Genomic DNA, 15,594 nt, shown 5'->3' with positions numbered 1-15,594 from the left:
AAGAGTTTGATAATTTTCCTATTAATTTCTTAAGAACATATTCCATTTAGGTATCCAAATCTATTCAGCCCTGCCTTTTTCACCTGCTCCAAAGTTATTCCTAAAAAGAGCCTTGACCTCACATCCTCACCTTCTTATCCTTGCCGGCACTTATGATGGAGGAAACCACTTTGTGTCTGATTTAAACTGAAGAGTTCTTCCTATGCAGAGATTGGCAGCTATGAAGCCCAAGCACAGAAACAGAGCCAAGAGACAGTGGAACAGGAGTGCTGTGGCCTATCTCAGAAAGTCTCCCGCCATGATGAAGATGCCTCTTAGTATGAGTTGCATGCCACATCTCCAGAAGAAGAATGGGCCATCGCTCCAGAAGCAAAAACTTAGTAAGCCTTTTGAGGCCGTGGAGAATATTGTTGGCCGCAGAATTTCTCATGGCTGGAAGGAAGCCAATGAACCAGTCACCCATTGGAAAGCCATCATTCTAGATCAACTGCCAACATATCCCTCTCTCTATTTGTTGAAATATGATGGGATTGATTGTGTCTATGGCTTGGAGCTTCATAGTGATGAAAGGATTTTAAACCTGAAGATCCTGCCTAATAATGTGCCATTTCCTCAGGTGACAGACACTCATCTCTCAAACACCATAGTTGGCAGAGCAGTGAAACATACATTCATGGGCACAAATGGCTCTAAGAATGACTGGAACGGGATGGTCCTAGAAGAGGTGCCAATCATGAAGACCTGGTTTTATATTACCTACAAGAAAGATCCGGTCTTGTACATTTACCACCTCCTGGATGACTACCTGGAAGGCAACCTCCACATCATGCCAGGCTCTAAGGAAGAGTGGAGTGGCGTGGTCCCAGATGAGGTGCAGGCCATAACGACCTGATTCTACATGGTCAACGAGAATGATCTGGTCCTATACCTTTACCACCATCATGATGATTCCATTGAAGGCAACCTCCACATCATGCCTGAATGTCCTCCAGTAGAGGTTACTTTGGAATTAGGCAGGGATTCCTTGGAGGGCAAAAGAGTGCAGTACAAAAAAAAAGATGGAACCCAAGAGATAGGTAAAAATATTTGCCAAGTTCCCAACAAACCTTCTGTGTATTTCATCAAGTTTGATAATGACTTCCATATCTATTTCTATGATTTGGTGAAGATCTGTTAAAGTGAAATTCTCAAATTTTGAGGGGCAGACTTAATTCTCTCTTTGGGAATGTGTTTTTTTCAGAGATACCTCAGGTCTTCTATGAATCCTGGTATTTTTTCCAATGGATTATTCTTTCTCAAAGAATAAAAATTTGTTAACATGTTGTGTTATTTGGTCAATGATGGATTGTGTTTGGTGGAAGGGGCATCACAGAAATACATGCCTCAAAACAAAGCAGGATTTATGGTCTTTTCCCCTTGGAGAGTAAAGGACTGAGGATGCGTGGTGTGGTAAAGGACAAGATGGCTGTCAAGGAAGCAGTGGAGAGGGGACAAAAAGTTGTATGATCTCGGGGCGGTATGAAGCTTGAGGGAAAACCATGTCAAATGGAAAGATGGGACCGATATCAGCGTGAGGTATTGGGACTTAAGAGGATAAAGAGTAGATTAATCAGGAAGGGACACAAATGTATACTCAAAATCAGAGAAAATTAGGTTTCATTTGATGAATGTTTTAATTCGTACTGGCTGTAAGTCAAAGGATGTTTGATCTCCACTAGAGCATGTTGCTTAGTGAAAAGTGTCTCCGCTCAGTTGCTGTTCTCCAGTAAGTTGGACATCAAGCTACCTACTTAGTTTTGCCAGAATTCTGTCTGCCACCTACTTTGTCATGCCTGGATTCGGTATGCCTTGAACTCTCATAGGTCTTATCCATGCCATCCAACCCTTGTCAGTTCATTTAAATAATTGCCCTGCCATATCTGGAAAACAGTGTTCCCTTTCATTGATCATGTTCTGTAGTACTTGGGCTATAAAACTCATGAACACACTCACCCACACACAGGATAAACATGTACATATGATGCCCACTAGTGTGTGACATGCACACATATGATGAATGCACCGAACTCCATAATATCAGTAAAGTAGGGAATCCATGATGCTAGGTGGAGTCTGGCAAAGACCCCACACACCCATCAAACCGCCAAATACCAGTATGGTACTGATGTCTGACTCCCATCCTGTAAGGAACCTGCCATCCTGTAACTGAGCTATTTTTGGTTCCTTCATCTTCACAAACTTGGTTAAAATGTTAGAGTTATCAAACTGGGAGTTAGGGTCCAGCATGTAGATCAGCTGTCCCAGGTCAGGTGATTTGGCTACAATTTGGGTGATAAATTGTACCAGGGAATTCTGGTACACCCTCTCCTCTTCTTCTCCCTGTCCTCATCATCACTCTTGTGGGTGGGCCTGGAGCACAAAGAAGGTAAAATGGAATAAGCCTCCTCCTTAGTGGAAAACCTTGTCAATCCTTAATTTGACCTGACTCTCTGAGGGAATGCAGAACATTATTTCCTACTAGGTCTCCTCATTCATTGGTCCACTCATTTTTCCAAGGAATAATTGAATTCATCCATTCTTCCTTGTCTCTTTCTCTTCATTCTTCCCTTCTTCCATTTCCCCCTTGATTGTAGAAATTTGAGCAGCAGGGCTGCATCCCCATGGGGCCGACTTGTAAGGTTATGCTCCGAAATAACAACCCAAAACTATTCATTTAAACACTGCCTGCCCCATTCTTTTCAGCCTCTTAACCCATGTCTAATAATGTATGCTGCAGCACGAGGTGGGCTTAGAAGGAAAGATTTAGCATGTCTGACCTGGTGGCTGGCTGTATCGCCATCTGCCTCAGAGTGCAGAGCTACCATTTCTGCCCATGGGAGAGGTGCATGGCATCTCTAAGCTCAATTCGTATTCCTCCCAGCATTCTCTTATATTTATTCCACCCACCTATGTTCTAACCTTTCAGGCCAAACAGTTTTTTTATTTAATTAACCAATGACCTATACTCCATCATTACTCCTATTTCTGTTTAAACAAGAACGGAATCTTTAACTTTAACATAGCAAAATTACATATAACAAAACAGTTATCAAACAAGAATTACAGTTACAATATTTATATCTATTTTATCTTTTATCATAACAATGGAAAACTATAACTATCTATCTCTTCTTCAACTCCATCTGAGACTCCAGAATAATACAGTATTACCTAAGCAAACAAAAAGTAAGCCATTTTCAAACTCTAGAAATGACAGAGACATCTCGCTGCCTGGACAGTCACCCAAAGTTCCTCTGTACCGTTGGTGTTTCCATCCTCAGCCTACAGGCCCATAGTTTCCAGCAGACATTTCCATGAAGCAGGAAATTTCAAAGGCAGTCACTATCTGCTTGTCTTGAAGAATGTTTTGCTGACCCTTTCCTGAATCAGGAACACGGAAAGATCATCTCACCTTTAGGCAAGTTCAGTAGTCCTCTCTCTGAGTGTTTTCTGTGTACAGTTTATGCAACAATCCAGGCAAGAGCAGTTTCTTCCCCAAATGGCTATCAAACTCCATAAGGATCCTCTTTGATGCCCATCTTCTTCCTGAAGTAGATATGTGCTGCCAAGAGTAGAGTGTGTCACTGTCATGAAAAACCCTAAGGTACTAAAACATTAAATAGCCTATTTTGTAGTCTAGAGAGTTATGAATAATGCCTATCTGACTGAAATATATATATATATGTAGCTAGAAAATCTAACTAACATGACTACAAACTTGACTATTATTAATGATTATCCATTAATAACCTATATACCTTATATTTTTAAATGAACTACACAATCACAATACCTTAATTAAGATCAAAAATGCATATACATATAACAAAATTGACCTAAAATCTCTATCAGTAAAGCAAAATCTATACTAATGCAAATATTCATATCTATATCACATCCCACTTTAAATGTAAAAGAACGTTTATAAGCCATATTTGGGAACGTGGGTGCAGTTTTTTCTCTCCAAAATGCTTCCTGCTGAATGGTGGCATCATTATTGATTTATCTCAGTTGGCTGTTGAGCGAAGCAATTTTTTAAAGGTGTTCACAGCAACCTTTAAGTAGGGCGTGGTCCATCCTACCATATTAGGATAGAGGCATCCACAGACTATCACCCTCTGTGAAAACAAAATAGAAACTCCTTTCCAAAGCATCATGTCCTTAGATCCAAATTTCAAAGTCAAGGCATTTTCAAAATATCTATGTTGGATTATTTCAGCAGCTTTTATAAAGAAACATCTTTTAGCACCTATTGCTACTGCCTCAAAATTCAAATGATTCAAAAAGAGCATAATAGCATACAATATCAAAATTCGCTGTGAATTTTCCATCTTTGTGCGCTTCAATTTATCCTCTATTTTGTTTACTTTTCCTTTTTATTTTTTGCCTTTTGAGACAGGTTCTCTGTATCTTTGACCTGGAATAACTCTGTATATCTGTCTGTCCTTGAAGTCTCAGAGATCTGCCTCTCTCTGCCTTTCAGGCATTGGGATTAAAGGTGTATGCTACTACACATTGAACTCACAAAGATCTGTTTGTCTCTGCCTTCAAGGCACTGGGATTAAAGGCGTGTGCTACCTCACCTTGAAGGTACAGAGGTCAATCTCCCTCTGCCTCCCATGTGTTGGGTTTACAGGTGTGTACTACCACACCCAACAACTCTCTTCCTTTTTTTTAACTTTAAGAACTTCAAATTTTAGCCTGCACATATTTTTAACACACTGTAAATCATTTCAAATTTTTCTTTGTTTTGAATCTCTCTTTACTCTATTTCTCTCTCTGATATTCTGACCACATGAGACTTTCATTTACCAAGCAATCTCAGTAGGACTAAGGCCGTGGCTTTGCTGGCCAGATGTAGCCCATTCCTTAGCTTTCTGCCATTCCAACCTTGTGGCTGAGGTACCGAACAGAGCCGCATTCAGTGCCACAAGTCTACAGTGTTTCAAGGTCCTTGCCATCAAAGAGGCTGCAACAGACAACACTCAAGCCCTCTTTCTGTAGCTGACCCTCCTTCCTCAAACACTCAGAGTTTGCCCAGGCAGGATGGCCCAGAAAGCCGGCATTTTAAAACAACACAGTTTCTTTTTCCTGCTACTGCTGAAAACATACAAGCATTCAGTTGGCTTTTTTTTTTCAATAAAAATAAGTTTTTTATTGAGCACAGAAACATGAAGCAATTTTATTTATTTTTTTATCAGGCTCTGGGTTGGTTTTAATTTCTGGCCCGTGTCCTTGGACATTCCTTCCACATTTTCTTTTTTCTTTTTTTTAATTTATTTATTTATTTAAGATTTCTGTCTCTTCCCCGCCACCGCCTCCAATTTCCCTCCCCCTCCCCCAATTAAGTCTCCCCCCCAGCCCGAAAAGCAATCAGGGTTCCCTGTTCTGTGGGAAGTCCAAGGAACCACCACCTCCATCCAGGTCTACTAAGTTGAGCATCCAAACTGCCTAGGCTCCCACAAAGCCAGTGGCTTTTATCAACACCATTTAAATGTTTTGTGGCAGGACCTCTTAAGGGCTGCAGGGTTTTGCAGCTGAAGCTGAGTCAGCAAGCCTCTTTTAGATGAGAGCCCTTGCTTTCTTCTAGCAAGCAGAGCAGACCGAGAAATCGCTGCTACCAAGAAAACATGCTTTACTCTTTCCCAAGCTTTCTCAGGCTTTCAGTGGATTCAGTTGTCCACAAGGCTGCAAGCCATTCTGTAGTTATTTGAGCAGCGAGGCTGTGTCCCCAGCACCACGGCCACATGAAGGTTATGCCTGAAATAAATACACAAATCTGTATTCTTTTAAACAATGCTGGCCCATTAGATTCAGCATTTTAACCCATTTCTAATAATCAGTGTAGTATAACGAGGTGCACTTACCAGGAAAAATTCAGCATGTCTGACATGGTGGCTGGCTGCATCGACATCTGCCTCAGAGAGCAGAGCTATGGCATCTGCCGGGGAGAGGGGAGCATGGCTTCTCTGAGCTCACTGCCTCTTCCTCCCGGCATTCTATTTTGTTTACTCCACCTACCTATGTTCTAACCTATCAGCTGAAGTGGATTCTTTGTTTAATTAATCAATAAACTTCTTCTGTCATTTTATCCTTTCAACAGCTTGCCCATATAAATCTCCCATGTGTCTTCTGTTGTATAATCTTTCATTTGTAAAGAACTGGCACTCTCAGGGGAGGATTTTTCTGGCATCTCTGTGGATGGAGATCATATGAGGAAGATCAGATGAGCAACCATGACAACTCTAATGCTGTAGAGTTAGGTGGACCAGAGATTGATGGCTGACAATCCTGTGCTATGCATCAGATGCCCCTGAACTCTGGCCCTGTAGACAGACAGGCAGACATCAAGTTGGTCACACATACTTAAGTCATTCAGGTTCACAGATACTGTAAATGGAGTTTTAATTCTTCTCCTAAACTAATAAAAAAACCAAGATTAGGAGAAGAGAAGAGCCTGAAGTAAGGCCTCAAAATGGGTCATTTTGCAAAGGAAAGGTTACCTGCCTCCATGTATGCTGTCTCCCTTTCTTAGTCAAATCCATCCTTCCAGTGTCTAGCTAAAAGCTAACCATAGGATTGAACCCAACTGCCTTTGATTTCTGAAATAAGTGCTGTCCCCTTAAGGTCTCATAACAGCACAGAACGGTTTGTAAGACTGTCCCAGCAACAATTTAAAGCAATTCTAGGACACCAAAGATGCAGCAAATTTGGTTAATTGGTAATATAGATCGTTCTGATGGGACAAAATAATTTAGAATTAAAAAAAAAAAAGATTGGTGTACTCACGATGAATTTACGTGATATGGCACACACAGGCTTCTGGTTTGAATACTTCATGCTCGGTGGGTTTTTGAGATTGTCGTGACCCTGAACCTAGCTGGAGGCTTTGGGGCCTTGAAAGGACAAGACTTAATATTTCAGGACATCCTTGTACTTGGGGCCCACTGTTTACTGATTTCCTTACAGAGAATGAGCAGCCATCTACTCCTGCTGCCATGCCTTCCCCACATGAACAGAGAGAAGACCCTATACACACAGGTCGCTTGTATCACATGTGAAGGCATAAGTCACAAACAAACTCCCACAGCAGTTTAGAATTGTGATTAATAGAATGATTAGTTCTTGAAAGGGGAAAAACTTAGGGATCACAATCCCTGACAAAAGCCCTCTGCAGGATCAGAAAAGGAGCCTAGTAGCCGGAAGGGAAGCTCAAGCAAGAGATCAAGCTGAAGGTAGAAGTTGCTTTTTAAAAGAGAGAGAGACCACAACTCAATGGGCTGGTATCTCATTGGCTATTAGGAAACATCACAGAGAAAGGATCTGCTTCATGCGTGAGAGTCACCGATGATTTCCCTTTAAGAAAAAAACCCATCAAACTCCCAATAACATCATCAGAATTCAACAACATGTCTATGATTTCTTTGCCTTGCCTTTGATTGTGCAGTAAATGATGCTGATAGTTAATCTGTGCAATTAATGCAAATTTCCTTGTAACTGACTAGACAGAATTGACAGGTTATCTTAAACACAGCAGGGAGTCACTCTACGATGGAACTGGTTCATCATCACCTGTGTGACAGTGACATAATTGAGATCATTCCTTTGTCTTTAAATCTCATTATGTTCAACATGATATGTTGTCATACAGATTTCTTAGGGTTTTGTCCCACTGGTGGTTTCCTTGGTATGCTTACATAATTTTTGCCAGATCCAATCAGTTTTGCCATGCACTCTCAGCTCCACGTCATTGTGTTCCCCTTATGTTCCAGTCCAGGCATTTTAGACATCTTGTAACTGTTGTAAGAGTATCTCATGTTCCACCTAAATGATTTAGGGTTTTATTTAGGCTGGGTTTTATCTTCCATCACTGAGTTCATTGACTTTCCTTGGGCGTAATTCCTGGGACACTGAGCCTAACTCCTGGGGGATTCCTCCAGTTATTTCTCCTTTCTTAGATAGTTTACACTCTCACTATTACTGTGAGAGTGTTTCTGTAGCAAATATTCTTCTCAAGATGAGAAGAAACTTCAATGTTACAATCCATTTGTTATTGTGATTTAAATACACACACACAAACACACACAAGTTAATGCACATACACTGATGATATCTCAATTTATGGGGCCATTCTGGGGCTGTCAAGATCGATATCTCTCGAGTGGTTCTCAGAAGGCCATAGGGTGACCCTCTCTAGGTACTTAAGCAGGGAGGAGAAGTTGACCGCACTGTGACATGTCCCTAGGAACTATGTGTGCCTTGTCCCATAGTCAGACTGATGACTGACTATCTTGAAAACCACCATGGAACTTTTGTTTGGCAAATGATGGAGATCAAGTCAGGGTCTAAATCAGAAACCTAGATGGAGCTTCCAAGCTCCAGTGGAAGAGCAGATGGATGGAGAAAAAGAGCAAGGATGTCAGGAATATAAGGGCTTGGTCCACACTATGAGACACTGTGCCTGAACTAAGGGGATTTCAACTAACCAAGTGACCTGGGAATGAAAGAACATGGGATCAAACTGGAAGCTCTGAATGTGGCTGACAATTGGGACAGACGGAGAAGCCAAAGATAATGGCACTTGCAATTGTCTGCATATCATACACTGGCTTTTTGTGATCATATTTTTTGTGGATGCATACCTTGCTAAATCTGGATGGATGAAGGGTGGGCTTGGACTTCCCACAGCTCAAAGTACCCTGCCCTCTATTTGGACTGGTGTTTGAGTGGAGAGGTTTATTTGCGGAGCAAGAAGAATGTGGGAGGAGGAAGAGAAGTGGAAAGTTTGATAATTATTATTATGAAGTAATGGAAAATGAATAGAAAATAACCAATGAGGACATTGGAGCTAGGGAAAAAAAAACATTCATGTGAGTTTTTGACTCAGACAAAAAATTATTTTACAGAAAAAAAAACACATAAAGGTGTTGAGTTACTTGGAAAATATGACTCAAGTAATGGGGAAGAAGATTGGGGTTTTTATTTTGGGTCTTCATGGGGCTGTATGAGCAGCATTTTAGGACCTGTATGCTGGATATTTCTGGAGGATAGTAGGGAAGAAACCTGGCTAGGAGGAGTTTTATGACATAAGTAGAGCCTTGATGATGTCACAAAGCTTTGGTTGGGGGTGGCAACTCTGTTCCACATGAAGCACTAGTCTTCTGTGAAGGTGGGCTTACTATGTTCACGGTGGCTGAGGAGGTCAGTTCAGCTCTTGGGCTCCACAACTGTTCAACCGAATTTCCAGAAGTTGGAATCTAGAGAGCCAAGATATTTTCTTTTGGTAAATATGTTTAGGAAGCAACTAGGACCTCTGTAGTCAAAGAAAGGTTTCTTTCAAATCTGCTCTGGGTCCAAAATTTATGTCGTTAACAGCTCCTATATTTGATAGCTGGGGACGGTTAATGTCAGGTATTCTCCCCACTCTATCTTTGCTAAAAAGGTCCAATTCCTCAGTCCACTTAAATGGCAAAGATGCTCTTTGTCCATATGTGTTTTTAAGGATAATTATTTCTAATAGGTGCTGTTGCACAGATTAATGTTTCTTTCTGTTGGCATTTTGACTCACAGTACTCACTTCTCTAATGAAGATACAGAATATCTTTATGTAATCAACCTGGATCTGGATCAGGAGGCACAATAGAGAGAGCCAGTGGACTTGAGTGCCATGACCTTGGGCAGGTGGTTATAGATCAGCCAACTAACCAGTAGCTTGAGTGGTAAGGAGAGAAGTGGCTGTTCTTTGAATTCTTTGCCATCTGTTCAGATATTTCTTTCTCACTTTAGGTATAGGCATAGCTTCCTCTCTCATTGATATAGTAAGTCAGGAAGTAGGTTTCTCAGTAGAGGTCAATTGCATTTTGCAGCAGGAATATGTCTCTGATACACATATACTGAGCTGTAGACAAGAGTTTGATAATTTTCCTATTAATTTCTTAAAAACATATTCCATTTAGGTATCCAAATCTATTCAGCCCTGCCTTTTTCACCTGCTCCAAAGTTATTCCTAAAAAGAGCCTTGACCTCACATGCTCACCTCTTATCCTTGCAGGCACTTATGGTGGAGGAAACCACTTTGTGTCTGATTTAAACTGAAGAGTTCTTCCTATGCAGAGATTGGCAGCTATGAAGCCCAAGCACAGAAACAGAGCCAAGAGACAGTGGAACAGGAGTGCTGTGGCCTATCTCAGAAAGTCTCCTGCCATGATGAAGATGCCTCTCAGTATGAGTGGCATGCCACCTCTCCAGAAGAAGAATGGGCCATCGCTCCAGAAACAAAAACTTAGTAAGCCTTTTGAGGCCGTGGAGAATATTGTTGGCCGCAGAATTTCTCATGGCTGGAAGGAAGCCAATGAACCAGTCACCCATTGGAAAGCCATCATTCTAGATCAACTGCCAACATATCCCTCTCTCTATTTGTTGAAATATGATGGGATTGATTGTGTCTATGGCTTGGAGCTTCATAGTGATGAAAGGATTTTAAACCTGAAGATCCTGCCTAACAATGTGCCATTTCCTCAGGTGACAGACACTCATCTCTCAAACACCATAGTTGGCAGAGCAGTGAAACATACATTCATGGGCACAAATGGCTCTAAGAATGACTGGAACGGGATGGTCCTAGAAGAGGTGCCAATCATGAAGACCTGGTTTTATATTACCTACAAGAACGATCCGGTCTTGTACATTTACCACCTCCTGGATGACTACCTGGAAGGCAACCTCCACATCATGCCAGGCTCTAAGGAAGAGTGGAGTGGTGTGGTCCCAGATGAGGTGCAGACCATAACGACCTGTTTCTACATTGTCAACGAGAATGATCCGGTCCTGTACCTTTACCACCATCATGATATTTCCATTGAAGGCAACCTCCACATCACGCCTGAATGTCCTCCAGTAGAGGTGACTTTGGAATTAGGCAGGGATTCCTTGGAGGGCAAAAGAGTGCAGTACAACAAAAAAGATGGAACCCAAGATATAGGTCAAATTATTTGCCAAGTTCCCAACAAACCTTCTGTGTATTTCATCAAGTTTGATAATGACTTCCATATCTATGTCTATGATTTGGTGAAGATCTGTTAAAGTGAAATTCTCAAATTTTGAAGGGCAGACTTAATGCTCTCTGTGGGAATGTGTTTTTTCAGAGATACCTCAGGTCTTCTATGAATCCTGGTATCTTTTCCAATGGATTATTCTTTCTCAAAGAATAAAAATTTGTTAACATGTTGTGTTATTTGGTCAATGATGGATTGTGTTTGGTGGATGGGGCATCACAGAAATACATGCCTCAAAACAAAGCAGGATTTATGGTCTTTTCCCCTTGGAGAGTAAAGGACTGGGGATGCGTGGTGTGGTAAAGGACAAGATGGCTGTCAAGGAAGCAGTGGACAGGGGACAAAAAGTTGTATGATCTCGGGGCGGTATGAAGCTTGAGGGAAAACCATGTCAAATGGAATGATGTGACCGATATCAGCGTGAGGTATTGGGACTTAAGAGGATAAAGAGTAGATTAATCAGGAAGGGACACAAATGTCTACTCAAAATCCGAGAAAATTAGGTTTCATTTGATGAAAGGGTTAATTCGTACTGGCTGTAAGTCAAAGGATGTTTGATCTCCACTAGAGCATGTTGCTTAGTGAAAAGTGTCTCCACTCAGTTGCTCTTCTCCAGTAAGTTGGACATCAAGCTACCTACTTAGTTTTGCCAGAATTCTGTCTGCCACCTACTTTGTCATGCCTGGATTCGGTATGCCTTGAACTCTCATAGGTCTTATCCATGCCATCCAACCCTTGTCAGTTCATTTAAATAATTGCCCTGCCATATCTGGAAAACAGTGTTCCCTTTCATTGATCATGTTCTGTAGTACTTGGGCTATAAAACTCATGAACACACTCACCCACACACAGGATAAACATGTACATATGATGCCCACTAGTGTGTGACATGCACACATATGATGAATGCACCGAACTCCATAATATCAGAAAAGTAGGGAATCCATGATGCTAGGTGGAGTCTGGCAAAGACCCTACACACCCATCAAACCGCCAAATACCAGTATGGTACTGATGTCTGACTCCCATCCTGTAAGGAACCGGCTTTGCCCTATGTACATAACACACATCCGATCCCTTACGGGTCTGCCAGGTCCTCTAGCACAAGGTAATGCAGAAATTGATCAATTATTGATTGGTAGTGTGCTTCAAGCCTCTGAATTTCATAAAAAACATCATGTTAATAGCAACGTTTTGAAGAAAGAGTTTTCTATTACATGGCAACAAGCTAAGGAGATTGTGAAGAAAAGCCCTACCTGCTCTTTCTATAACCAAACGCCACTGCCAGCAGCAGTTAATCCAAAGGGCACTCACAGAAATGAAATCTGGCAGATGGATGTGTTCCACTTTGCAGAATTTGGCAAATTGAAGTATGTTCATCACACCATCGACACTTATTCAGGCTTTCAGTGGGCAACTGCTTTAAGTTCAGAAAAAGCTGATTCAGTAATCACTCATTTATTAGAAGTCATGGCTATCATGGGTATACCTACACAAATAAAGACAGATAATAGTCCTGCTCATGTCTCTAGGAAGATGAAACGGTTTTTTGATCATTACAATATCAAGCATGTTACAGGTATACCATACAATCCTACAGGTCAAGCAGTCATAGAAAGATCAAATCGAACTATAAAGGATATGTTGAACAAACAGAAAGGAGTGGAAAACACCCCTAGAAATAGGTTACATAATGCTTTGTTAACCTTGAATTTTCTCAACGCTAACGAGAAGGGAACGACGGCTGCAGAAAGACATTGGATAATGGAAAAGTCTGCTGAACTAAATCAACCAGTTTATTTCAAGGATGTACTGACCTCACAATGGAAGCCAGGAGATGTGCTGCGTTGGGGAAGGGGTTTTGCTCTTATCTCCACAGGTGAGGAAAAATTATGGATACCGTCAAAATTAATAAAGGTTTGGTTTGAGGAAGGGAAGTCACTTGGAAAAGATAAATAACAATTCATTCACAAGGATGACCGACGTACAGATGGTAAGGATTACTAATAGGATGGGGGCAGGGTTCTTTTCTTATCTCCACAGGAAAATATTCATCTCCAAAGAATTTGAGGGACCCTGAATATTTAATTACTGATGGATGGAAAATAGTTACGACCCATTAAACATCAACAATAAAATTCTATACATAGCGTAAGTATTGATTTCATATATATATATATATATATATATATATATATATATATATTTATATATGTTTTATTGAACACTTATTTATAAATGTGTAGAGCTGGTTTTGGAGTTGGACTATGGCTCAGTCCTTCTTCAATTCCAAGCCTGTTGATAAGAGGTATTTCAAAGTTTCTGTCTCAGGTCAGGAGCCATGAAATGGGACAGAATAAGAATAATTTTATACTTGATAAACTTTCTTTGCCTTCCCTCACATCTGTGTCTTTCTTTATATGTCAGTATAAGTCCTTGTTGTTAATGTTTAAATTTCCCATAACAAGCAACATATTTTCCTACAGTAATTTTTGAAGTTTCCAGGATGAAGATGGGGCCCCACAACATCAACTCAATCTGGTTTTTATGACGTCATGAATTTTTTTTTAAGCACTAATTTTAGACCTGTTTTTTGGTACCAACTGCAAGAGACAATTTCATATGATGCACATTTTTGACAACGCTCTGGCCAGACCTTCTCGAAACACACAGAGACTAGTTATAATTTTCTTAAGTCAAAGGTTAATTTGGGAATTTTACCATCGTTTGCTTTCACAGGGGCCCCTAAGAAGAACGTCGCCCCCATGTCAGCTAGAAGCAATCTAAGAGGACGACGTCCCCTCTCCCAACAGAGTTTGCCCACAGGGTTAGGGACATCTTTTAGTGGTTGGTTTAGGAGTGAGGGGATGGGGAGATATTGTATGTAATTAGGGATAAAAAAAAGGGGGGGGATTAACTGGGTTGATGGGATGATTGGTATTTGTGACTTACTGTTTTTACAAAATTATGTTGGTACTGTTTCTTGTATATTGATATATTGAATATTGAATGTGAGTGTTCCTACCTCTATTTTGGTATAAGAGTATGCTTATATTGTATGGATACATCTATCATATCACAATGTACATTTCTACCTCTGGTACTATTTATGTAATAACATTGTTTACATTTGATAAGTAATGACATTGTTTACAGGTGAAGATCATTGTCTTCATACATTGCACAATTGTTTATTCCCTTAGTTTTCAAATTAGATAGGTATTGAGAATTACATGTTTGTCATATTATTTTTAGGTTAATCAGGTCTTTTAGATACATAGAGATTATTTTCAGTATAGATAGTATAATCTTCAGCCTCTTTGAAGAGCTGTAGAAAATGGCCTTTAATCTAACCTAGAATTCTGTGCCATCGAGACACAATTTACTCCTGGCAACACCACTCTACTCCCGAGAGAACGTTGAGCACCAAAGACACTCCACTGGGAGCTTGTCTTCCTGGCAGAACTGGCCTTTGGGTTAAGAAAAACCCATACCTCAACTACTGACTAAGATATAAACAGGATTGTCTTATCTTGCCAAGACAGGGTAGGATAATCCTAAGAAAGTTCCTTGCATTTGAGAATGGTATGTCAGTTATGTTAGGCCTTAGCCAAAGTTGGTTGACTCAACATTGCAAACGAGATTTTGGGTGATTGCCCAGGCAGTCAGTTGTCTCTGTCATTTGTTGCACATTTTGGATATCTCTTTTTTGTTAAGTAATATTTACTCCCTTCTCAGATCTTTGATGGAGTTGAAGATTATTTAATTGTAGTTACTCTTTAGCAAAACTTTTGCTCTCAATATTGTTTGTTATATTTATCATTTGTTATTATTGTTATAGTTATATTTGGTTTAGTTGTGTCTTATTTAGACAAAAGGGGGAGATGAAGGGGTTAAATCAGCTCCCTTTAGAGGGCGGGGTTTGCCTCAGGCGAATCCCTGCCAATAAAGGGTGCGCGGAGAGGCGGCTCGCCCCTTTTTTGTTCCTCGCTACCTGTGCTACGCTGGAACTTTGGTTCAGTAAGTTTAACAATAAACTGGTAAATATTCTTTGATATCTGCATTGCCTTTATTTTGTCAGTTCCTTTTCTGCTTCAGCTGTTAATTCTGTGGTACTGTTTAAATCTTTATCACCATCCAAGGTCTTGTTCAAATGAATTATTAGATCAGGTGTTATCCCAATAGTTGGTCGTAAACTGGAAATGTCTCCTAACAGTCTTTGAAAGTCATTAAGAGTCCGTAAGCGATCTCTCCAAATTTGTGCCTTCTGTGTCTTAATTTTTTGCAAACCTATTCTATAACCTTAATAATTAACAGAATCTCCCTTCTGAATCTTTTCAGGAGCAATTTGCAATCCCCATTTAGGTAACAGTATCTGTATTTCTTCAAACAGTCTGTTCAAGGTATCTATGTTTGAATCAGATAACAATATGTCGTCCATGTAATGGTATACAATAGATTTGGGAAATTTCTTGCGTATTATTTGCAATGGTTGGTTCAC

The sequence above is a fragment of the Microtus pennsylvanicus genome, chromosome Y, assembly GCF_037038515.1.
Source record: "Microtus pennsylvanicus isolate mMicPen1 chromosome Y, mMicPen1.hap1, whole genome shotgun sequence".
Lineage (NCBI taxonomy): Eukaryota > Metazoa > Chordata > Mammalia > Rodentia > Cricetidae > Microtus > Microtus pennsylvanicus.
This window is presented reverse-complemented; position numbering follows the sequence as displayed.